At 47.8% G+C, this 25,492-nt stretch overlaps 1 long non-coding RNA gene across 1 annotated transcript; it reads right to left on the bottom strand.

Annotated features, from left to right (window-relative positions):
* Positions 1 to 11,536: 11,536 nt before the first annotated feature.
* On the bottom strand, positions 11,537 to 24,930 carry LOC112882625. The gene is made up of 6 exons (XR_003226688.1): positions 24,875 to 24,930; positions 24,708 to 24,797; positions 23,705 to 23,838; positions 23,564 to 23,620; positions 23,434 to 23,490; positions 11,537 to 12,013 (listed from the first exon to the last, which is right to left on the bottom strand). It is a non-coding gene; the product is annotated as an uncharacterized LOC112882625 (long non-coding RNA).
* Positions 24,931 to 25,492: the final 562 nt, after the last annotated feature.

The following is a 25,492-nucleotide window of genomic DNA, read 5'->3' as shown; positions in this document are numbered from 1 at the left end:
TTAATGGTATATGCAACTTGATTCTGAGAGTGGGCCTCTGTGCTGTGTGCTTGAGCGGCTCACATCTCGTTAAAATATGTTTTTACTAGAAACATGGTTTAGGGGACCAGCACGGTGCTTAGTGCTTGGTTGGCCACTCTCCATAAGGACCGGTTCATAGAGTGACAACCTGGGACAACCGCGCAACCACAAGACTGGAATGGGACAGTCTTGACTTACTAATTAGGTCATTTTGGTTTGGGAGTAACTTACCTGCGGGGCAAGAGGGGTGCTAAGCTTCAATGGTCCCTGCTCCTCCGGCTTGGTCTCTGCTGTGTGCTTGTACCCCCGTGAGGTGGGCCCCATTGTCGCCGATCAAGAAACCTTAGCGGTTACACCTTACTAACGTGATCTTTTGTAACAGTCTCGTATTGTGCTTGCTAGTCATCTCACCTAAGGAAGCGTGATGAACAACTAGCGTAGCTCACGACTTGTGGGTAAAGTTGCGTAACCTCTCGAGAGTGTAAAACTAGTATACTAGCCGTGCTCACGGTCATGAGCGGCCCAGATCCTCCGTCTGATTAGTGGGGTTTATCTTTGGTGGTTTGGCTTGGATTTCAGTAGACTCATGATTAATTTTAATTAAGTATTCTGTACCTTGGGTTATGGTAATTTATTCACCTGTAGTAAATAGTTTTAATAAAATTTGCCAAGATTAAAAGCTAATGCAGTTGAGTCAGCTAACCGTAGAGCCTCATCATACGTGTTATACTTGTTGAGTACAAGTTGTGTACTCACACTTGCCTTCTCTACTCTTCTGTTCTCTTTGGAATATCTTCGACTGCTGCTCAGTACCAGGTGACGTGGAGGACTACATCAGCGGACTTGACGATTACTAGGCGTTTGTCCCCCAGCCGACGTCCCTGTGGCGCCCTGTTCTTCATGTATTTATTTTACGCTTCCGCACTCCTTGAACCGATTCTTGATTCAGTTGTAATAAAGAATTCATTTACAATTTATACGCTTTTATTTCATAATATGTGTTGTGATATCTTGATGATTCTGTTGTATATATGCGTGACTTGATCCTGGCGCATATATGATTGCTCGATTTATGTCCTTGTAAATCGGGTGTGACACTAGCCCATGTAAATCCAAATAATTCCTATAAAATCTCAAAGACCCATTAGTGCATAGGTGCATGGCAACAAGTTAGTCCCACCTTGCTAGTGGAGGTGGAGGGAACCTAACTTAAATAGTTGGATGCTCTCCATGCTCTTGCAAGTGTGGGTGAGAGGAAGAAGGAAGAACACACGCGCGCGCTCGCTCGCCTCGCCTCGCCGGGTCGGGCTCGGGCTCGGGCTCGGGCTTCGGGCGAAGGGCGCTCACACGCGACGTGCGCGTGAATGGTCCGCCCAAATCCGGGTCCAACCCTTGCGGGCATGCGGCCTCTTTTTACCGATCCATTTGAAGAGCTGATTGTTCCCCATGATCGGCTCTCCGGTAAAGAGCCGATCTGTTCTCCGGTCTCTGGCGAAGGGCGCGCAACGTGTGCGTGGCTCTCCGGTAAAGAGCCAATCTGTTCTCTGGTCTCGGGCGAAGGGCGCGCAACGTGCGCGTGAAAGGTCCTGAAATCGGCTGAAAGCCGATTGTTCCCCGACGGCTTCCTTTTGCCACTTTGAATCTGTTACGGATTTCACGCGCGGAATTTTTGGGACTCACAACCGACTAGGTTTTGGGATGCCAAAACCCTAGCGGTTCTCCTTATAAATACGCGTAGGTGCCGGCACAGAAACATATATAGAGAACCTACAACGCGCAATACGCCTCAACCTGCCTGTTGCGCCGCCGCGTACGCTACTTCATCCCGTTCGCCGGCGTGCACCGGCGATCGGGAGAGCAAGTCTCCGGAACCTCGTTGTCGGAGGAAATCTCCAGCCAGGTGGCGGAATGCACCCACCCAATCCTAGTTAAGGAAGAGTTTGGGGGAGACCTAGGAGCGCTTGATCGATGGGCGGAAGAACACAGGAAAGACACAAGAATTTTAGAGTGGTTCGGCCGCTAGAGCGTAATATCCTACATCCACTTGGGTGTTGTATTGATTGTGGAAGCCTGGATAGAACTCCAGATTGAGATGTGTCCTTTTCTAACGAGTACACTCTCCCTTTTATAGTCCAAGGGGAGTGCTTACACTGTGCGGGGCCCCGACAGGTGTGCCTGGCCAACAGGAGCCTGTTTTATGAGAGATATGGAGATCTTCATGTGACAGTTCATGTGTCTGTAAGCTAGGCTTATAATTTGATAGTGTGAAGTGTATGCTTGTTAGTGTAAAACTTTTGTGTGTTGTGTGAAACTTTAAAAAAAAAATTAAAGTGCAAGTAAAAAAAAAGGGTATTTATGTAATTTTATAAAAGTACAAGTCTTTTTATACAAAATAGGTGATTTACAAAAGTAACTTTCCAAAATTACTAGAAGTAAAAAGGTAATAATGTAAGCAATCATGACTTACATAGCAATTTGCGAATAGACCCAAGGTTATATGTAATTTATACTAACAATAACAAAGATGTTATAAAATTCAAATTTAGTCCAAGTCTTAAAATAAAACTTCATATTTTGAGTTTTGGAGTTCAAACCCTAAAACAAAGTTGAAGAACTTGAAAAGTTATACAACTTTCATTTTGGCCACATTTTTGTTTGAGCTCTAGAAGAGTGATTAAACTTGTCTTTACCAAGAGGTCCCTGCAATTTTCTAAAATTACAAATAGGTCCCTGGGAAAATCCCCTTTCCCTTCCTCCTTTGGCGCTCCTCTGTTCCTGTGTTCTGCAGCTCGCCGCTCCACCGCCGTTCTCGCCACCTCCTGCTGCTGCAGTTCACCGCTGTGCCGACCATCCTTGCCACATCCTGCTGCAAAATTTCCACGCATCACTGCCCCTCAGCTCCTTCTCCGCTGGCGCCCTTATCTTTTTTTCCCACCGGCGGCAGTTCGGTCCAATTCCATTTTCCCCTCCCTCCTCTTCCTCACCGGCAGCACATTCTTCTCTGCTCCACCCTTATCCACCGGCCGGTCCTCTCCCTCCCTGCTCCTTTCCTCTCTCCTTCTGCCCAGTTCCAGCGGCACAGGTCCAGGCGCTCGGGCTCCAGGCGTGCGGCCGAGCGAGAAGGGCGGATCCAGGGGGGCCTGAGCGGGGCGGCGCGCGCGCAAGGCCGAAGCGCGGCCGTTCGGGGCAGGCGGTGGCGCACGGGTGGACCAGCGGCTTGGGGGCGCGCGGAGCGGGGCCAGCCCGGGCGGCGAGCGGCCCACGCGGGCGGAGCGTGCGGCCCAGGCGCAGGGCGACCGGAAGCCGAAGCGGGCGGCGGCAGTGCGCGGAGCACGCGGCTGGCGAGGGAGCAGGCGACTGGCGGGCCCAGGCGCGGTACTGGTCCATGGGCGCGCAGGTGAAGTGCGCGCGGGAGCCAGGGCGGCGAGTGCAGGCGTGCGGCGCCGGGCAGTTCGGCTTGATGCGGAGCACGCGCGCGGGCGTCGCGGGAGGCGAGCGGCAGCACAGGCGGGCGAGCAGCAGGCCCAGGAGCGGCTCGCGGGCATGCAGGCGTGCGTGGCGCGAGCAAGCGAAGGCCGAGCAGGCGCGGTTCGGTACGGCCGCAGGTGTGAGCGCGGCTGCGGCAGGCGGCCGCGGCCCAAGCGGCAGGCGGCCGTGACTTGGCCGAGCAGTGCGCGAACACACGCGGCAGGTGGGTGCGGAGCGCGTAGAGTGGGGAGGTGCAGTGCAGGCGCGGCTCGGACCGAGCGGCATGCGGCCCGGCAAGGCTGAGCGGAGGCGCGAACGCGGAGCGAGCAGGAGCAACTGGCGACGTTATGCAGGGAAGTTGCGTACGCGCGGGTGGCGCGCGTGAGCCGAGCGCAGGAGCGAAGCCGACGGCTTCAGGCAAGCAGACGGCGCTGGCTCGCGGGCGTTGGGCGAACAAGAGCTGGAGCGCAGCGCAGTGGAAGCAGCGCGTCGGTTCGGGAGTGGCGCGGACAGGAGCGAAAGCTGGTGATGCGGGCGCACGGATCGGGTAGCACGTGCGCGGCGGAGCAGAGTGGGCTCTGGTGCGTGGATGCGCGGGAATGACATGGCAAGGCTGGAGCAAGCACGATGCAGATGTAGGCGGCGTGGGCGTGTGGGTGCAGGAGCAGGACTCGAACGGAGGTGAGGCGTGGCGGCTCGGGACCGACTCGCACGAAGTGGAACGAGGTCGCGCACGGCGGTAGCTTAGCGAGGATGGCCGCGGAGGGACCTGCGACGCGGCAAGGCCGAGGCGAGTGCGGGTTCGATAACAGGAGGAAGAGGAGCAGCAGCATAATGACGACGACGACCCCACATCCGGTGACCCCGTCGTGTCCCTCGCCACAACTGCAACAAGCTGCAGCAGATGGAACTCACCATCACCGCCGGTGAGAAACCGAGAGCCTCTCTGCGAAACTCTTTTATTATTTCATGTGTGCAAAGCAGCTAACTTATAAAATCCGTAGGAAATGATAAAAAAAATCGTGAAATGTCAAATGAAGATGTTATGGAATCCTTGTGAGTAGATCTATGCAGTATGTGTATGATTTTGTATGTGTTAGTAGAAAAATCTTACTTTAGATTTTTACCTATACTTGTTAGGGTTAAACTAATATCTGTAGTTGTACTGCTCCAATTACAATGAATTACAATTCATTTATATAATCTTTCCAAGTTGTTAAAGAACAACATCCTTGGTAGGTTAGACATCTAGCTATGAATTTCTGAAGTTCCCCGTCAGGTTTTGCTCATATGCTGTGTAGTCCTTAATGTTTGTGTTGTTTGGCTCAATTAAACTTTGAATCATTGCTTAGTAACAACTACTAAGTTGTATTACGTTTCTTAAGCTTTCTAAAGTGTAAGAGAACACCTCTTTTAATGATTTATAGCTCTAGATATAGCTGTTTAAAGTGTAGGTCAGAATCTGTCCAATTCTGGATAAAAATATTTCTTTACGTTGTTCACTCTGGTTAACTTTTGAATCACCTAAAATGATAATAAAACTATATAAGAAAGTTATAGATCATTTTCTAAGCTTCCTAGAAAGTTAAAAACCATGTTTGTTGAATTCATATCAGTTTTCGGTCCATGTTTGTACAAATCCACTTGTCTGTTGTGCTAGTATATTGTATCATGAAGATATGTGATGTTTGATTAACCCTCATTCATATAGATGCTCATGCCTTTGCCCTGGTTTTGATTACAATCTTGCTAGAGCCCTTTCTATATGAAGATCCTAGTCTACCTCATGTATCGACTACTTAGCTGATACACCTTTGTAACTAGGCTTAGCAATCGGCTACTAGTTCAGCCAATTTTCGATAGGCGTGACCCTAGCAGTCATAAGCCTTTTGACTTCTTCCCTACCGGCGAAAGCCCCTCGGCCGATGTTAACCACATTATCGGTCCGATCCGATGTTAGTGCCCTAATCGACCTGGTCCGATCTAGACAACCACGCCGGCTATGCATCAATCGGTTGTTTGCTGATATCATCGAACCACTTAAACACTGATTACTCCGATTAACACTCCAGTCAAGAGTCGGATAGGCACATCCAATAGAGAACGTATTTATCGGCTAAGCACAGCCAGTACAGCATAGGAAACCGGCTACTTAAGCCGATTCACAAATCTAAACGCATGCGCACCTATTAGCTCGGCCAATGTTCACACTCTCAATTAGTTTACCAATGCACAATCAAATAGTTACATACTCTGATCGGCTAACATGCTGATGTTCACAGATCGACTAGCTATCCGATTTTGATAACGTATCGGCTGCACATAGTCGACGTATCGGAGATACACACACGATCTTAGAGCTCTGTTATCCACTGATCTAAGCCAATTCCAGTTGTTTTCCATAGCGGTCAAATATGGCCGGTCAATCCTTAGTTTTCCTATCTTTATCCGCACACTGTTATCAGCCGATTTGTCGGCTGAGAGATCGGCTATATGCTTATCAGTCATATACCCTCAACCACACCTCCATCAGCTGCACCCCTGTAGAACACATCGCCATCGGCACCAACCTATCAACCACGTCCTCTTTACTCTAACTCCGCACTTATGGTCTCACCAATCTAGTTTAGTATTAGTGTTCTGTTACATCTAATTCTTGAAATAGGTTTAACTTAGATAACCCCATCGGCTGTACATCACTCAATTGTGATACTGGTGTAATCCAGCCGATGCAACCACACCTAGTTACCTAAGATAACACTTAAGCACATCTTAGTTAGGCACAACCAGTGCAGAGTAGGACAATCAGCTACACAGCTGATTCACCAATCGGCTGAATACGCTGAGACAGACCATACGGATACATAGTTTGACTAGTCTATCAATACACCATCGGCTAGTTACTCACATTAGTCAACTAGCTATGCCGATACATCACTCGACTAATTCTACCCGATGTATAAATCGACGAATGTGCCGATATACTAAATCGGCTAGAAGGTCAAATCACCAATCGACTAGTTTTGCTAAAGCATGGATCCGCTATGCTGATACGCACGCGATCAGTTAAGTATGCCGATGCTCGCACGGATTAGTTAGGACACAGCCGCTTTAGGAAACATCCCTCTACTAAAGTGATCGATGTTTTCATCGATCAATTAGAAAGCCAGTGCACCTGTCAATCAGCTACCCAGACCAAAGTACACAACCCTAGATCAATAAGATTGTACAGTAGACACGCCTCTATTAGACACGACCAAAGCACATCAGTCAGCTAAACCTGATTCATCCTCATCGGTTAAGGCCAAGACCTATACACCAACCAATTAGATAACTAAACATACTACCTAATGAAGTTAGTACAAATGTTTAGGGTAACCCACCCTGTTGCTTAACGTAACTAGTTAGTTTAGTTAATACTCGATAAATGACTGCCCAGTACAGGGTAGTTAGGTTGTTTGTTGAAATGTAATGTTCCTTTATTTGGATTGCAACTTTATCGTGAATTGAAATGAAAGTGTATGCATTCATTAAACTCCATCTTGCATATCATATAGATTCGACCACTCTCGCCGACGGAAATTACCAACTAATCCCGGAACCAGAAGGAAGTTATTCTGAAGACCCCGGGAACTTCGTCGCGAGATTATCTGAAGCCCCGAACCAAAGTTCGGAAGATATTGACTTACTGACTTCAGACCCACCAATAAAGGCAAGCCCCGGACATAACCCCTACTTTATTACACTGCAACCATATTATCTATGTATATCTTTATGCATTAGGTTCTTAGGAGTTGTTTGGAAACCTTAGTTGCATTACTTCAGGAACCAATGTATTGAACCCTAGAACTTGAGTCCGATTAGTTGCTCTGCTTATAGGACCGGTAGAAGTCGAGTGATTTCCTGTCACTCGCGCGATATAGGAATTGTGATGTTTACATTCCTGTTATCACTATAAGGATGACGGACGGGATCTTGTAAGGTATCATATTGAGATGATACCCGTCTGTGTATGGAATTTGATAAGGTCGCAGTGTGTGGTAGCGGTGGTTAAGTGTTTGAAAGTACTAGCCACATGCCGTGAAATATGGTAAGCGGTAAGCCTAGTAACCGATCGGCCCGAGGAGTGGACATACCTCCCACCACATGTATTTGCTTCTTTTGGTTACTTTGTTCGACGTGTAGGCATAAGTGTTGCTGGGCAACCAGGAGTACGGGTTTTGTAGTCGCGCTACAGACGTATGTCCTGCACTTTGGAAGTGCGTATGACCTGCAGTCGCTTGTGGTGGATCTGATCCACGAGTCGGAATGAAAGGTAAACGGTTGCTTCGGAACGACCCTGTGGTGTTCCAAGCGTGTGTGTTAGGTTTACCTTGCAAGGATTGAATCTCGATTCAGGAATCGTCCGCCTCTCACGATGAATGAGACTGCTTACCCCCTTTACCACATAGAGTAACAAGAGCAATTATATGGTTATCAAAGATGATGTTTGAATAAAGATTTTACCATGCTTGAGTAGTTATAGGTGCTTACCTAGAATGGATAATCAACTAGAACCTGAAAGCTAAAAGTTGAAATTAAGGACCTACTCGTTATTGCTTTTCAGCTGAAAATAAAACCAGAACCCTTGAAAAGCTTTCATGAGTCTAGTTATGGGCTAAGGTATACCCAATTCCGGGTAAGTCTTGCTGAGTATTAGTATACTCAGCCTTGCTAGTTGTATATTTTTCAGGTGATATCTGTGAAGACCCTACTCTTCCCTTGCCTTGGCCCTGTGCTCTTCCAGATGATTGGTCCGTGGAATGGGATCCGTCCCCGGCCAGCACTGGTGATATCGAGTGATGTCGTGCCCGGGCTTAGCATTACATCCGTCTTGACGACGTGCTGTAGATCATCACGTATGTTTTCCGCTGTTAAAAACCATAACTTTATCAGTTTGTATTATTTTCTCTAAATTTGAAACTTTGCTCTATTGTGGAAACTCTTGTAATGTGATTCCCTGCGATGTAAAATATAATGGTGATTGTATCTCTGGACTCACCTTCGTGTGAGGTAACCTTATTTGATCCTGTGTATCGGTGGTTTATCGGGACGTTACCCGACAGGCCAAGGGATTATACCGTTTGAAGTACGTCGGAGCCCTCTAGAATGGACTCGCGTACTTGAGCCGGTATAATTCAGGTTGGTTCTGCCACACTTCATCTCCAGCTCCTCTCTGTAGTCCTCACGATCAGGAAGTTGATATGCGTATCTACAGCCACGATATGACCATGTGCCGCCTTGCCGGCACAATGACTGCTGTCAGTGTTACCCAACAGTAGAAGCCATGCTGCCACTATTGGGCCAGATCTCTCTGACAGATGAAGAAGCAGCGCTGACCCTGCCGCGCCGTCGCCTCCGCGCGCACTGTTGCAGTGCACGCCTCAGGACACCTGCAGCAGGCCATCATTACTCATGCGCGCGGCGTCGTGATGTGACTAGACGCCGTCTGCCCGCGCACAGAGCACAGTGACGTGCCGCCTTGGTAACAGACGGGCTTACCGTGGTGTCAGTTAGGCAGACCATGCTTTGACTTGGGCACACACAGCCTACCTACCAGCATTTAATGCGGTATTGGGTTGGCGTCCCGCGGAGGGCCTTCTACCTCGGGCACGTGGCAGGGCCGGCCCTGGAATCGCCACCTTGGTGGCACGTGGCGGCGCCGAACCCCTTCCCGGAGGAAATAGGGGGGTCCGGGCCCCCGAGGCCAGCTGGAGAGACAGGCCCATAGGGGTATGGCTTCCACACGTGGCGGCGCCGGACCCCCTGGGGGGTCCGAGCCTGTGGAGGCCATCCCCAAGTACCTTGCCCTCATGGGCACGTGGGGGGCGCCGGACCTATATAAGCTCAGGGGGAGGTCCGGAGACCACGGTCCGAGCTGCCAGGTTCGGACCGTACGTCCCGTCTCCCAGAGGACAAGGGTGTGGGCTTGGAAAACCCTGTGTCCACCAGGGTGGACAGTCTATCAGATGACTTTCTGGCGGGCTAGGCCTGCGGAGAGGCAGATCTCCTCGTAGTGGGCTACAACGGCCTTCTGGCCGTTGAGCAGTTCCTTGGCGATGATGGAGGATAGGCGGTCGAGCATGTGGTGGTGCGCGTCCACCACGATGCGCCTAGCGCACACGCCGGAGCCTGACACCATCGCGTTCTCCTGTGAGGCGACAGCGAGACGCTAAGGGTCTGGACACCCTAGCAGGACGTACCCCTATCCGTATGTACCGACACTTGTCCTCAGCGATCCTGCACCGGGAGAGGGCGAATAAGGTTTTTGGGAAGCGCTCTGCGGGACTGCTCGAATGCCTCCACATCGCCGTCCTCTACGTCCTCGTCACCACGGCTCGTCTACCTCCTCGTCAGTGGGGCGCGACTCGGCATTGTGAAGTGCGCGGAGGTACTGATCGTCACTGTCGTCATCTTTGCCTGGTTATTCCGGTCACACAAAAAACGTACGGTTTTCTATCCCTAACTATGCTTTTCATACCTAGTATGATCTGGTTAGGGTTGATCTTGCTGCTGCAATATTTTATCTTCAATTATATTATGAGCATGTTTAGATCTATTCATTTTCTGTACGCAATTATCGTCATGGTTATGATTTATCTTCGGATTAATTTAAAACTGAAACTCTTATTTATTCCAACACAGTCGAGCCCAAGGCTGCTGCTCCATCATCGGCCAACGGTGTTGTCCTGCATTCGGAGGCCGAGTACAGCATCCCCGACCTGCCAGTACCAGCGCTGCTTCCTTGCCCTCCTCTGTTCCCGAAGATCCCGCTGATCCCCTGCCACAATGTGCCGTCGCCGCCGCCGCCGCCGGTGGCGGAGGTAACGGAGTGCCGGCCGTCGCTGGAGAAGCTGATGCCGTGCGCGGGCTTCCTCACCGACGGCAGCGTCTTCGCGCCCTCGGCCGAGTGCTGCGCCACCTTTGATCCATTCTACGAGGATGCAGCCGCGCTTCCCTGCCTCTGCCACCTCATCGACGGCGACATCGCCGAGCTCCTGCCGGCGCCCTTGAATCGCAGGCGCATTGTTCCCCTCCTGATCGCGTGTGATTTCAAGATTAGACCGAACATGTTTTCCGATGTCTGCAACGCGCTGAGTAAGTCGTGTGGCTAAGCTTCTGCATCATCATGATCTTTATTATCCAGGTAATACATGCTTGTTTTTGGAGTAATAATGCATTCCGGTTCATCAATCATCAGAGGACCGTGTTCCGCCTATGGACCTTCCTAGTCCACCACTACCATCGGTACATATTCTTCTTTGCACTTCACTATTTTCTCACCAAGCAAACTGATGTATAGTATATGATAATATGACTTTTATTTGTGTACATCAGGTTTTGTTTTTTGCAGAAGGATCAACATTGGTAGCAGGGAGAGACTGATCAATTCCGTTCTTTTGCCAGGAGTAACTAGAGAGAGCTTCAATGATCAATTCCGTTCTTCAGTCAGGAGTACCATCAAGGACTTGTTGTAGTGTGTAAGGGATAACTAGAGCCTCTTTGTAATTATTAGGGAGCTATATGCAAGTTTAGAAATATATTTGCCATGCCATTAATCAGGAGCAGTCATTGCGCTATGGAATCATATTGGTAATATCAATACGTCACTCTATTAGAGTTTAGCTTGTGGGGTTTTTTTTCTTCTTTGCATTCAAAAGGACAGTCCCAACCCTGACACTATCAGGCAGTTTTCATATGTGTCATGTCGTATAAACACTACACATAAATTATACTCCTAAAGATATTTTTTTTAAAAAAATGATTTTCCATCCAAGCGCATCTGTATACAACTAGCGGATAGAGGCTGAGAAAGAGTGGACTGGCTGATGGCTTTGAATTAGTCGTAGGGCCATTGTGTGAATTTGACACAAAGCCACAGACCCGCAGGCACAAAAAGCCAGCCCCGCACCCAATTAGGTGCAAGGCTCAAGGGTCTGATTGGCAATTGCCATTGCCACCTTGACTTTCTAACATTGTAGTCAATTATCTCTATATGACATCATGGTAGAGGAAGTTGGTCATCCTTTATTTTGATTATCGACTTCGCTACATGATGTGTTTCCTGATTCATGTACAGCTGCTGCGGATTAGTAACAAACTATAACCTCTTTTCTTTTCTATAAATAACCTATAACCTCTAATGATGTAAGAAGGAAAATAGAGTAAGTATACTCACAAAAAAAATAGAGTAAATATAGAATGCACCTTGGGTACGATAGAACCATTACTCGGTTGGTGACGGGTTATTACTCGAAAGCAAGCCTCTGTGTCCCGACAAGTGATGCGTACCTGCCTCCCTTAGCAACCAGTTCGGTGTGCGTCCCCAGTTCAATTATCTTGCCCTCCGAGCAAACAGCAATTCGATGTGCATTCTGCACGGTGCTCAGCCTGTGGGCAACACCAGAGAAGTCCTTCCCTTCATCAAGTGATTGAGAGCTTCCTGCACGAGCCGCTCACTTGTCGCGTCCAGTGCACTAGTAGCCTGCAAACAGCATAAGGTTCCAAAGTAAGCCCAACATATTGGCGGTGAATGAGAAACAGGACCTGCCACCAATATGTGCTGTTCTTTCTCTTATAAATTCATCATTTGAAACTTCTAAAAAGATTTAAGGCTGATTTACACCGTAGGATGTGTATCCATCTATCACAGCATTAGTATAGAATATTGGCAGACATACATCTATATGGTATTGCCGCCCTAGACACTCAAGACACTTGATTTTAGCTCGCCCAAGTATTCTGAAGTTGACACTTGATCACTGGTACCCTTGACCGTCTCCTTATGTATTCATGTTTTTTCCATTTTATTTTACTAGATCAATGTATTCATGGCTTTGAGTTCCCTCTCAGTCTATACATCAACTGGCCAAACCAATGTAAACCTAGCCATGTGCCCATGCCTAAATGTTAACATAAGCATGGGAAATGGCAGGCCGTAGTTGTAATTTATCTTTATTATATCCTCTGTCACATCACATCAATTGGGCCATGACAATCTTAATGTGTATTTGTACATACGGGTCCTAGGTTTACTGAGGAATGTTGAGTACTCTATCCTGCCTGTGATGAGTGAATTGTCAACCGTGCGGTGTGATCGTGCGCTTGGTCTTTGGATTGCAGGTACACGGGCGTCGAGTGTCGACGTAGAGTTGCCATGGAGGAGCTCGGGCGGGGCAGCAGCTGTGGCGTCCACTCCTGGATCGAGGACGCAAGTGGCGACGGAAGGCGGGTTTCTTGGTTTGCGCTACAAAACCAAGCAGGTGGACGGCGGTTGAAGACGCCAAGTCGTGGAGGCACGGGCGTCGGTCTCAGGACTGACGGAGTCGACGGGCGTCGACGGCATCTAGGGCCTCGCTGCGGGCGAGGAGGTGACAGGCGTCGGGCGGCGTCTAGGGCCGTCAGAAGGCCGAGGCGGGAACGGCGTTTAGGGCCACGGCGTGGAGGCGGGAATCTTCCGGCGCGTGGAGTTTTGGCGGTTTTCTCAAAACCGGCCACCTACCCGGGTTTTGCGGACCCTCCAAAACCGCGGACCGGATCTTCGTCCACACGGCGGCATCACGGAGAAGACTTCGACTCGAAGAAAGAACCTCGGCCGTCGGATGAGTCCAATGTATCTTTTCCAGTTTTGCCCCTACGGGCTTTCTAGTGTCTAGTTAAGTCTGGGGTTATTTTAGTCTTTAGTCTAGAGAGTTAGTGGGGTTAAGAGAAAGAGGAGGGCAGCCAGCTCAGGGAGTCTAGGTGTTCCCGTCGCCCCCCTTTCTGGTTTTCTTTTGTTCTTCTAGTTCCTCCTCCCCTCCTCTTTTCCTTCCTCTAGGGTTAGGATTTGGTGATGAAATTTTGAGAGTTTGGACCACGGATTCATGGGAAAGGAGGCCCTTCTCTCCTAGTGCCCTCCGGGTTTTTGGATCGATTCAATTCGTGTTGTTTTTCTCGCTGTAGTTTGGATTCCCGTTCTTGTTTTGTATCTGCACTGGCACCAGGGGGAGCGCACCAAGCGCTGGGAGCTTGCAGCAGTGGCTGCTATGCAGTGTGCCAGGAGAACAGGCAGCCTGCAGCGCTAGCACCTTGGCCTTGGTGCGCAGAGACAGCAAGCAGCAGGGAGGTGGGCAGCGGTGGGGGGTGTTTCTGCAGAAGCAGCTTGCACGGCAGCAGCAGCAATTTGACTGTTTTAGTTGTTATGCAAATTCCTGTGACCCCGGGCGACAGTAGAGGTAGCAGTTCAGGATGCATGTTTGACGCACAGCAGCTGTTTGATGAATTGCCTAACTAGTTTTTCTTTCTTCACTGATTTTGCTAGATTTTTTTTAGGTCGCAGATGAGTAGTTAACTCTTGTTCTAGGGTTGTTTTCTAGCTGTAGTTTGTTTGTCCCCTCACTAGATTTATTTGCTCGCTCTAGGTTATTTAATTTCCTGCTTAGTTATATCCTGAAAAAGCAAAACACAAACTAGTTGTTTAGTGCTCTTGCTAATTAGTTTTAATTCTATTTCTACTAGTGTTTGTTTTATCAGTGCACTAACTCTTTCTTGTTAAGTTCTTGACGAGTTGAGCTTCCGATATTTTCTCTCTGATCAGCTTCCGTTCGGTTGCGCATGTGTGCGTGTTTGTGAGATTTTTCACCGCTTTGCTTCTGAGAGTGTGTTTTGGCTCCGTTTGGGTGTTTTAGGTATCGGATCATCTGCGTGGTTGAACTTGTGAGATTTTGTTTGGACTTTTCTCGATCAAGCTTCCGATTGTGAGTCAAGAGTATTCCTAGTGCTGATAGTCGTTCTGAGCTATGCGGTACTGATACTCTTCGTCCGAGGTGCGTTGGGTGTAATCGGGACTTTTCTCTTCAGTTTTTCAAATCAAATTTTAGGCTACCATTCACCCCCCCTCTGGTCGCCTATCTGGTCCTTCAATTGGTATCAGAGCTTGGTTGAGGTTTTCAGTATCTTAACCGGTTTGAAAATCACTTGGCGACCATGGTGAGTCTTGGTAAGATCCCCGTGTTTGCCGGTGAGGACTATGCTTATTGGAAGGTGCGTATGCGAGCCTTCTTGCAAAGCATGGGAGCTGAGGTTTGGGAGATTACCAAGAACCAGGCTTATGAGGTGCTTGCCGTTCGGACCACACCTCTTCAGGTGTCAGAGCACGAGGCTAACACCAAGGCTGTCAATGCCTTGTTCGCTGGCGTTTCTCGTGCGGAGTTCTCACGCGTCCAGGGTTTTTAGGAAGCCCACAAAGTTTGGACATGCCTTGAGAACTACCACGAGGGCACACCTCAGGTGAAGGCTAGACTGTTCGAGACTCACCGGCGTGAATACGAGAACTTCACACAGGGGCCGGGTGAGACATTGGCGATATGTTCAGTCGGTTTCAATCGATTGTGAACAAAGTCAATGCGAACAGATCTACTGATGCCCTTGAGTACACGGAGCACGAGAAGGCCCTCAAGCTGCTCTATGCACTTGACCGCCCTGTGTGGGATCTCAAGGTGAACACGATCATTGAGTCTGCAGGCTATGAGACTTTGACCATGAACGAGCTTTTCAGCAAGCTCAAGGCCACGGAGGTGGATAACCAGACACGAGCCAAGCTCAATGGTGCCCCTCCTTCCAAGAGCATCGCTCTTGTGACTGGCCCAGGTGGAACGAGCTCTAATGCTAACTCTGCTCTTGGTTTTTCTCTTGCCTCTTTGCCTTATGTTACAGATGAGCAGCTGGAGACGCTGGGCGACAACGACTTGTGCCTCCTCATCAGCAAGTTCCAGTGCGTCTACCACAACAGGCAGAGGAAGAAGAACCCCGGGTGCTACAACTGCGGTGATTTGAACCACTTCATCGCCGATTGCCCCAAGAAGTCCGACGGTGGCCAGAACAACCACTTCGACAACTACCGCCACCGCGACCGCGACATGGGAGGCTCCAACAAGGAGCGTCGGTGCCACAAGCACCACAGTCATGACCGGGGAGGACGCTTCGACAAGGAGTCGCTAAAGAAGCGCTTCCAGTACAAGGCCAAGAAGCGGGAGAAGGCCTTTATGGCGTAGCTCAGCGACCTCGACAAGAGCTCCGACACCGACCGCTCTTCTTCACCGACCTCGGACGACGATGAAAAGAAGAAGAAGAAGCGGGACAAGGAAGCCACCGGCTTCATCGGCCTGTGCTTGGCGGCCAGTCGGCGCAAGGGTTTCTGCACCATGGCTAGCGAAGCCGATGGTGCTCGTGCGTCTTCGGGTGGACATGCTACACCGACGCACATCGACTCTTCTCCTGGATCCGAGAGCGATTTAGAGGTAAACTCCACAATCGACCTGCTTGATACGGAGGTTAGGGAGTTGTACGCCGCTCTCGACAACCAGAAGAGGCTGCTTAAGGAAGCAGCTAGAGAGCGTAGAAAGCTTAGGGCTGAGCTGGCTTGTGCTAGGGAGAAATCTAGTGAGGATGAGTGCGCTGGCTGCATATCTCACATGAATGATCTTGTTGCTCTCTGTGCCAAGCATGATGAGAACGTCGTGAACTTAGATGTTGCTAAGACTTCGCTTGTTGACGTGTCTCATGAGCTCACTAAGGCCAAGCATGAACTAGAACTGGTTAAGGATGCTCCTATTGTTAGCGATGTGCTTGAATGTGATGAGTGTCCTATCTTTAAGTCTGATCTAGCTTCGTTGCAGTCCAAGTTTGCTACTGTTGTGTGCGAGCTAGAGGAGATGAAGTCTAGGCCAGTTCTGCTTGGTGCTTGCAAGCTTTGTCCCACGCTTAGGTCGGAGCTAGATGAGAAGAATGCCTTGGTTAAGTCTTTAGGGAGGACTAAGGTCGTGGAGTCTAGCCCACCTATTGACTGCTCTGTTTGCACTGGTTTAATATTTGATTTGGATAATCTTGCGGTAGAGAAAGCCAACTTGGAGAATGAGAATACCTATCTTAGGGCGATTCTTAGTTGGGTTTCTGCTAGTGAGCCGCAGTTGGGCATGATGATTAAGCAGTTCAAGCGGGGTGATGGGTTTGGGGTCGGTTACACAGACACGAAGTTAGACTTTGACAAGTAGTATGGTAAGATCGGCAAGGCTGCTGGAAACACTGCTAGTACGAGCACGCAGCCTTCGCTTGTTGACCCCACAGATGGTGTGCTTAAAGAACCACCGAAAGCACCTCCGCAGAAGCAGGTTTGGGTTCCAAAGCCCAATGAGCTGAGGAATCCCCTCGACACGCTCCCTGCTGCAGCAGCCCAGGTTGCCCAGAAGAAGGGGGCTGCTCCTCCCCATCCGCAGGCTAGGCCTCCACCTCCCAAGCGTGAGGTGAGGTACCACTGCGAGTACTGTGATAGGGAAGGTCACCTGGAGGAGTTTTGCTTCAGAAGAAAGCGGGCTGTGAGGCGTGAGCAGGAGAGACGGAACATGGACATGTACTCTGCTCGGGTGCATGGTCCTCCTCGGCATGGTGGTAGGCAAGATGCTTGGGCGCACCGTGTAGGTGGAGGTCAGGGAGACAGTGGTGGTTACCGTGCTCCAGTGGGTGGTCGCTTTGCCGGCCGTGCACCTGGTAGTTTTCAGTACGGTTATGGACCACGGGACCGAGGCTTTGGAGGAGGTTTTGAGGATTCACTCTTTCCTCGCGGTGGTGTTCGTCAGTCACTCAGTAGACGGGACGGGGGATACGCTTTGTCTGGTTTTGCTAAAACCTCTGTAGAGCAAGTGGCTCGACACTGGTTTGCTTCTCACTTTGCTAACCCCAGTGTTGAGACATTTGCTCACCCTTTGTCTCACTACTGATGTGCAGGTTGGAGGCTTGGAGAACAGGTGGATCATGGACTCCGGTTGTTCACGCCACATGACCGGAAATGACAAATGGTTCTCCAGCCTCACCCCGATGCGCTCAAAGGAGTACATTGTGTTCGGGGATAATGGAAGAGGAAAGGTACGTGGACTTGGCGCTGTTCGAGTTTCTGATCGCTTTACCCTGAGAGAAGTTGCTTTGGTTTCGAATCTTGGTTTTAATTTGCTCTCTGTTTTGCAACTTCTTGATGAGGGGTTTGAGGTTCGCTTCAAGGAGGGTTGTTTGCGTGTTTTGGATTCCAGAGGAGATTTGGTTTGTTAGATTACACCTCGCGATCAGGTTTTCTTGGTTGACTTTTCTGGAACTCCTCTTGGCCCTTCTTGTTGCTTGTTGGCTGGTCCTTCTTTCGATTTGTGGAAGTGGCATAGGAGACTTGGACATTTGAGCTTTGATTTGTTGTCGAGATGAGCTCACTTGGCCTAATCCGAGGATTGCCCAAATTGAAGTTTGAAAAGGACCTTGTGTGCCATCCGTGTCGCCACGGGAAGATGATTGCCGCTTCTCATCGGCCTGTTAATCAGGTGATGACCGCTCACCCTGGAGAGTTGCTACACATGGACACAGTTGGTCCTTCTCGGGTGATGTCAGTTGGTGGGAAGTGGTATGTTCTTGTGATCGTGGATGATTTTTCTCGCTATTCTTGGGTCTTTTTTCATGAGAACCAAGGATGAGGCTTTCGAGTTTGTTCGAGACTTGATCTTGAGGTTGAAAAACAAGCTACCCTAGGCCATGAGAGCGATTCGTAGTGATAATGGCACAGAATTAAAAAATGTTCGTTTTGACACCTTTTGCAGTGATCAAGGGCTTGAACACCAGTATTCTTCTCCCTACACTCCACAACAGAATGGAGTTGTAGAATGGAAGAATCGGACGCTGGTTGAGATGGCGAGGACGATGCTCGATGAGCATAGGACTCCTCGCAAATACCAGGCTGAGGCGGTTAACACCGCTTGTTACATGTCCAACCGTATGTTCTTGCGTGCTTTCATGCACAGGACTTCTTATGAGTTGCGATTTGGACGCCAGCCCCATGTTGACCATCTCAGAGTTTTCGGTTGCCAGTGCTTTGTGCTGAAAGATGGAAATCTTGATAAGTTTGAGTCTCGCTCGTCTGACGCCATTTTTCTCGATTATGCTTCTCACTCTAGAGCGTACCATGTGCTGATTATTGATACTAACATTGTCAGAGAGACTTGTGAAGTCACTTTCGACGAGACTGCACCGTGCAATTCTTCTTTCTTTGAAGTTGCAGGAGATGATGAGCTCGGCACCTCCATCTTTGAAGATGAGGAGAAAGAAGCTGCAGAGGGCGAGGCTGAGGCTACCACGCGTGCTGTGGACCCAGTTGCCTCCACCACGAGCTCGGACGATGATGACGGCCCCGATCCGACTACGTCTACTTCACGGGGGCCGATCGAGCAGGTGACTCAGGCTTCACCAGCTGCACCTGAGGAGACACCAGACTTGGTTGAGGAGGAGGCGATTTCGACGCGGGAAGCACCTCGACATATTCAGCGTCGTCATCCACCTCAACAGATGCTAGGTGATCTCAACGAACGAGTCACCAGGTCCAAGGTAACGAGTATCGCTGGCTTTGCTCATTCAGCGTTTGTTGCCTCTTTTGAGCCCAAGGATATTGGACACGCTCTTTCTGATTCTAATTGGGTCAATGCCATGCATGAGGAACTTGAAAATTTTGAAAGAAACCAAGTTTGGGTTTTAGTCGAGCCTCCACCTGCTTGTAATCCCATCGGAACGAAATGGGTTTTCAAAAACAAGCAGAGTGAGGATGGGTTGGTTGTTCGGAACAAGGCTCGTCTTGTTGCCCAGGGGTTTTGCCAAAAAGAGGGTATTGATTTTGAGGAGACCTTTGCCCCTGTTGCTCGTTTGGAAGCTATTCGAATCTTTCTTGCATTTGCTGCTTTCAAGGGTTTTAAAGTTTTTCAAATGGACGTTAAATCTACCTTCTTGAATGGTTTTATCGAAGAAGAGGTTTATGTGAAGCAACCCCCTGGTTTCAAAAATCCCAAGTTTCCAAACCATGTTTATAAACATCAAAAAGCTCTTTATGGTTTGAAACAGGCACCTAGAGCTTGGTATGATAGATTGAAAACCTTTTTGCTGGCTCAGGGCTTTAAAATGGGATGTGTGGATAAAACTTTGTTCCTCATGCGGTCTGGCACTGATTTTCTATTAGTTTAGATATACGTGGATGATATTATCTTTGGTGGCTCTTCTCACGCTCTTGTCTCCAAGTTTTCTGAGCAGATGTCCAAGTTTGGTGAGCTGCAGTTCTTCCTCGGGCTGCAGATCAAGCAAACTACTCAGGGCACGTTTGTCCATCAAGCCAAGTACACCAGGGACTTGCTGCGGAAGTTCGACATGAGTGACTTGTCACCTTAGCCGACTCCGATCAGCACTTCGACGGCGCTTGATGAGGACTTGGACGGTGAGACGGTGGACCAGAAGGAATACAGGAGCATGATCGGCTCTCTCCTGTACCTGATGGTGACACGGCCGGACATTCAGTTCGGAGTCGGCCTTTGTGCGCGGTACCAGGCTTCTCCGTGCACCTCCCACAGGCAGGTGGTGAAACGCATCTTCAGGTATCTTAAATTCACCCCTGAATTTGGTCTTTGGTATTCTGCGGATTCTTCTCTGGTTTTGGTGGGTTTTTCTGATGCCGATTTCGGTGGGTGTCGGTTGGATCGCAAGTCGACATCCGACACTTGTCAATTTCTCGGTACATCTTTGGTGTCTTGGTCCTCTCGCAAGCAAGCTAGCGTAGCGCTTTCTTCCACAGAAGCTGAGTATGTTGCCATTGCTAGCTGCTGTTCCCAGATACTTTGGATGAAACAAACCTTGCAGGATATGGATTGAGTTTCGGTAGGGTTCCCATCTTTGTAGACAACATGTCAGCCATTAGCATTACAAAGAACCCTGTCCTACACCCAAGAACCAAACACATAGATATCAGATTCCATTTCCTGCGAGATAACCATGAGAGAGGCCACATAGACTTGATCCATGTCTCTTCAGAGAGGCAAACCGCAGATATCCTCACAAAACCACTTGAGCAGGACACCTTTGCTCGCTTGCGAGGGGAGCTTGGGGTTTGTTACCCCTTTTAATCGCTGACTTTTCTTTGGTTAGCTTTATAGATTTTATTTGCTTCTCTTCATTTTCTAGGTTTGGTAGTTGCATTGTTCATATACATTGTACATGTTTGCATTTTGCATTGCTACACTGCACTGGCATTCTTGTATACACTGTTATGATCTTCTAGTGCTTGCTAGTGTAGTTTCTTAGACTCGATCATGTATAGCTTGCTCCACAGTATATGTCATATCATCTGAGTTAAGCTATTTTGATTTGAAAATCTGAAAACATGGTCACCCTGTCTTGGCTACTAGCATGATAGGATGTATTGATGTGCTTTGCTATCTTAATCATGCTAGTGTGGCTTGTAATCTTTGATATGAGCTAAAATTGTTAAACTTGTTTAAAAATATGTCTGAAATGGAATGAAAAGATCCAGGTGGGATTGCTTGTCGCACTGATCGAGCTTTCGGGACGGCTCACATAGCACTAGTGAGAACCCGGGCAAGGCTGTGCATGGCTGAAGCGAGTACCTTAAGCTTCTGATTGCCTTTGGCATAGGCTTGGCCTCGTTGCTAAGTAAAGCATGACAAGCTTTCAACCCCTGGCAAACTCACTTGCTTGATAAGTTTGAAATGCAGAATTGAATCATGATAAAATATATTGGCTGCTTTGGATCACCTTGTATGAGTTTGACTAGCACTGCTTTCCTTATCCTACTTGCTGTTGTGAGATCATGGGTGATGCTTTTATTTTTGCTGAACTGAACTTGCTAGCTCTAGAATTGATTGATATATCCTATTGAGCTAGATTCAGTTCCTGTTTATGAAGCACATTTGCCTGTCACTAGTTGATCATATCTGTGTATGCCTGAATGTTTCACGTACACCCTCTGCACGACATTCATTGCATAGCATGATTTCAGGGGGAGTTTTAGGCTTGATGTGTGCATGTGCCAACAAGGGGGAGAATTTTTTGGGAGAAGTGATCGAACAAGGGGGAGACTTGGTTGATTTTTGAAACTTGTTGCGCACAAGGCTTTGATGTGATGAGAGTTGAACTTGTGAGAGGGAAAAGCTTTGCTTGGGGAGTGTCTGTTTGTTTCTGGCTCCTGGTTTTCCTCGTTTTCCCTCCACTTCCAGCATGACTGCGTCGAGCTTAACCTCTATCTTTGAGGAGTCATGTTTTGGCTTTTGATCGATTGCGTCGAGCCGTTGCCCTTGTCTTAGGGAATCGATATGTGCTTGAGTAAGTGACTATTCTTTACTTTCTGAGCTTTTTGTCACTTGCTTGAGTTCTTCACTTTCTTGCTTCTATTTTATCACTTCTTTGGTTTCAGGTGGTGTGTTGACAATGCACTCATCAAGGGGGAGATTGAGGAATGTTGAGTACTCTATCCTGCCTGTGATGAGTGAATTGTCAACCATGCGGTGTGATCGTGCGCTTGGTATTTGGATTGCAGGTACACGGGCGTCGAGTGTCGACGTAGAGGTGCCGTGGAGGAGCTCGGGCTGGGCGGCAGCTGTGGCGTCCACTCCTGGATCGAGGACGCAAGCGGCGACGGAAGGCGGGTTTCTTGGTTTGCGCCACAAAACCAATGAGGTGGACGGCGGTTGAAGATGCCAAGTCGTGGAGGCACGGGCATCGGTCTCGGGACTGACGGAGGCGACGAGCGTCGACAGCATCTAGGGCCTCGCTGCGGGCGAGGAGGTGACAGGCATTGGGTGGCGTCTAGGGCCGTCAGAAGGCAGAGGCAGGAAAGGCGTCTAGGGCCACGGCGTGGAGGCGGGAATCTTCCGGCGCGTGGAGTTTTGGTGGTTTTCTCAAAACCGGCCACCTACCCGGGTTTTGCGGACCCTCCAAAACCGTGGACCAGATCTTCGTCCACACAGCGGCATCGCGGAGAAGACTTCGACTCGAAGAAAGAACCTCGGCCGTCGGATGAGTCCAATGTATCTTTTCTAGTTTTGCCCCTACGGGCTTTCTAGTGTCTAGTTAAGTCTGGGGGTATTTTAGTCTTTAGTCTAGAGAGTTAGTGGGGTTAAAAGAAAGAGGAGGGCAGCCAGCTCAGGGAGTCTAGGTGTTCCCGTCGCCCCCTTTCTGGTTTTCTTTTGTTCTTCTGGTTCCTCCTCCCCTCCTCTTTTCCTTCCTCTAGGGTTAGGATTTGGTGATGAAATTTTGAGAGTTTGGACCACGGATTCATGGGAAAGGAGGCCCTTCTCTCCTAGTGCCCTCCGGGTTTTTGGATCGATTCAATTCGTGTTGTTTTTCTCGCTGTAGTTTGGATTCCCGTTCTTGTTTTGTATCTGCACAGGCACCAGGGGGAGCGTACCAAGCGCTGGGAGCTTGCAGCAGTGGCTGCTATGCAGTGTGCCAGGAGAACAGGCAGCCTGCAGCGCTAGCACCTTGGCCTTGGTGCGCAGAGGCAGCAAGCAGCAGGGAGGTGGGCAGTGGTGGGGGGTGTTTCTGCAGAAGCAACTTGCACGGCAGCAGCAGCAATTTGACTGTTTTAGTTGTTATGCAAATTCCTGTGACCCCGGGCGACAGTAGAGGTAGCAGTTCAGGATGCATGTTTGACGCACAGTAGCTGTTTGATGAATTGCCTAACTAGTTTTTCTTTCTTCACTGATTTTGCTAGATTTGTTTTAGGTCGCAGATGAGTAGTTAACTCTTGTTCTAGGGTTGTTTTCTAGCTGTAGTTCCGATTGTGAGTTAAGAGTATTCCTAGTCCTAATAGTCATTCTGAGCTATGCGGTACTGATACTCTTTGTCCGAGGTGCATTGGGTGTAATCCCGGATTTTTCTCTTCAGTTTTTCAAATCGAATTTTAGGCTACCGTTCACCTCCCCCCCCCGCCGCTCTGGTCGCCTATCTGGTCCTTCATTTACCTTTTTCTCCACATCGAAATTGAGTTATCGCCAAATCTGGATACAATTTTTGAAAATATTAAAATAGAACTAAGCCAGTTCAATACTAAGAAATACATACCTCATCAAGTATTAGAATAGGAGCATTTTTCAGAAGGGCCCGTGCAATTGCAATTCTCTGCAAAGAAACAAACAAGAGTGTAAAGTACTTGGCTTTGGAATTATGCAAAGCAACAAACATAGAAGATTACCTGTCTTTGTCCCCCACTTAGGAGACTGCCTCGTTCTCCAACAAGAGTGTCATACCCCTATAATGAGATGAAACAAAGATTTTAGCATATAACTGAAGATAGCCAATCAATGATAGATCCTACGACAAAGACTTCCCCTACCTGTGGAAGAGAGATGATGAATTCATGGCATTGGCAGCTTTAGCAGCTTTTATTATCTCATCCTTGGAGACAACATTATCTGGGAGACCATTAGCAATATTTTCTCCGACAGACACCGAGAATAGGACTGGATCCTTCATAAAACAAAAATAAAAATTTCTAACAGTTACAGCTACTTAAAATAAATAACTACTCCCTCCATATATAAGAAAGTAGTTCAAACATGGCGTGGTCACTGAGAGGCAACTTTGGCTACTGATTTCTATGATAAATGTAGGTCAAAACAGTGAAAATATTAAAATGTATTTCATAACAAACCAATGAGTGTTATTTTTTGTTACGGTGGGCCCTCACTAAAACAGCAGGGCCAGAGGGTGGACATGAACACCCAATGACCTGGAGCCAAAGTGCAGGTAGCAAAAGAACAGCTTCCCTTGCGATTTGCGAATTAAGTTAGGAGACTTTAGGTTTGTTAAATGTTAACTGTTGTTATTTTGTTAGATTGTCTTGCTCTGCCCCCTGAAGGGCAAAGAAGTAACCTCCAAATCCCATCCTCTCAGTCTCTAAACTTACCCATAACAGTTTATCATGGTCAACCAATACATATTTGCTCATATCATCAGTAAAAGTTTCATAATTTTCACTTCACCTTCGCTAAATGACATACCTTTGTATACAGCAATGGTACGACGAAACATTGCCCTTATTCTCGGTAATTAAGGAATGCTTTCCAAAAAACAATTGTTCGAAATCATTGTAGCCAAAGCTAGGTCTAGTGGCTCAACAGGGAAAAAGAAAAAAAAAAGGAGTGCTTTGTCCGGTGAATAAAGAAATCGAGCCTTGTAATTAGTAACTGCATCAAACGAAGAACATGCACTTTAAGTAAATATATAAAATGTCATAACAGCAAATGAGAAAAGAACATGTTTCAATCCTCAAAATATATAATAATTTTGTAGATATAGCAGCAAAATACATGGTGTGAAGATTTCTAATGGTATACCTGATTCACTAGAGATACTACTTGAGACCATTCTCTTTTGTCAAATATGCGGATGTCTTCTCCTGCCACAGTGATGCAACCTTGAGTTGGCTGCAAAAATGGAGAACACTCAGATGTTGCTACGATAATGAAAACCTATCAGTATTACTACATATAAGCAGTAGCACCTCATAATACCGTGCTAGAAGTTGCACCACAGTACTTTTCCCAGCACCACTAGGCCAATTTAGGGTGTATAAATCTCAAAGTTTGACTTGAGTTGTATGAAACAATATGAGGGATCTATCCATTCTATGAGCAACGTATACTTCAATCTTTGTAAAATCTTTTAAAACTTTAATGTCAAGCTTATAAACCCATAAACTGATTCCATGCCAATTTATATAATTTTCAGAGAAGTGTTAAGTATGATTATCATTATTTTATAATAAGGATTGAATAGAAATTTGAACTATCCCTAACAAACATTTGAAATTTTCATCTATTTTTAGCATATGAGCTATAATTGAACAAACATACTTAAAATATATTTTTGGAATTTTCTAATTAGTATTTTAAATACAATTAGTTCAAATTGTAATTATTTTCTATAAACACGCAAAAATTCATTTAAACTATTGAAAATAGTAAACGAGTTCAAAATTTTTTGAAACCGCTAAAAAACAACTTATATGTATCTAATATATATAAAATTGAATTGATATATAGAAGACAATTGTTTTTTCATATTGCTTCACAAGATCCTTTCTCCATTTGTCTAAACATGAAAACAAAAAAAATGCTAT

Source organism: Panicum hallii, chromosome 2 (genome assembly GCF_002211085.1).
Source record: "Panicum hallii strain FIL2 chromosome 2, PHallii_v3.1, whole genome shotgun sequence".
Classification (NCBI taxonomy): Eukaryota; Viridiplantae; Streptophyta; class Magnoliopsida; order Poales; family Poaceae; genus Panicum; species Panicum hallii.
This window is presented reverse-complemented; position numbering and strand designations above follow the sequence as displayed.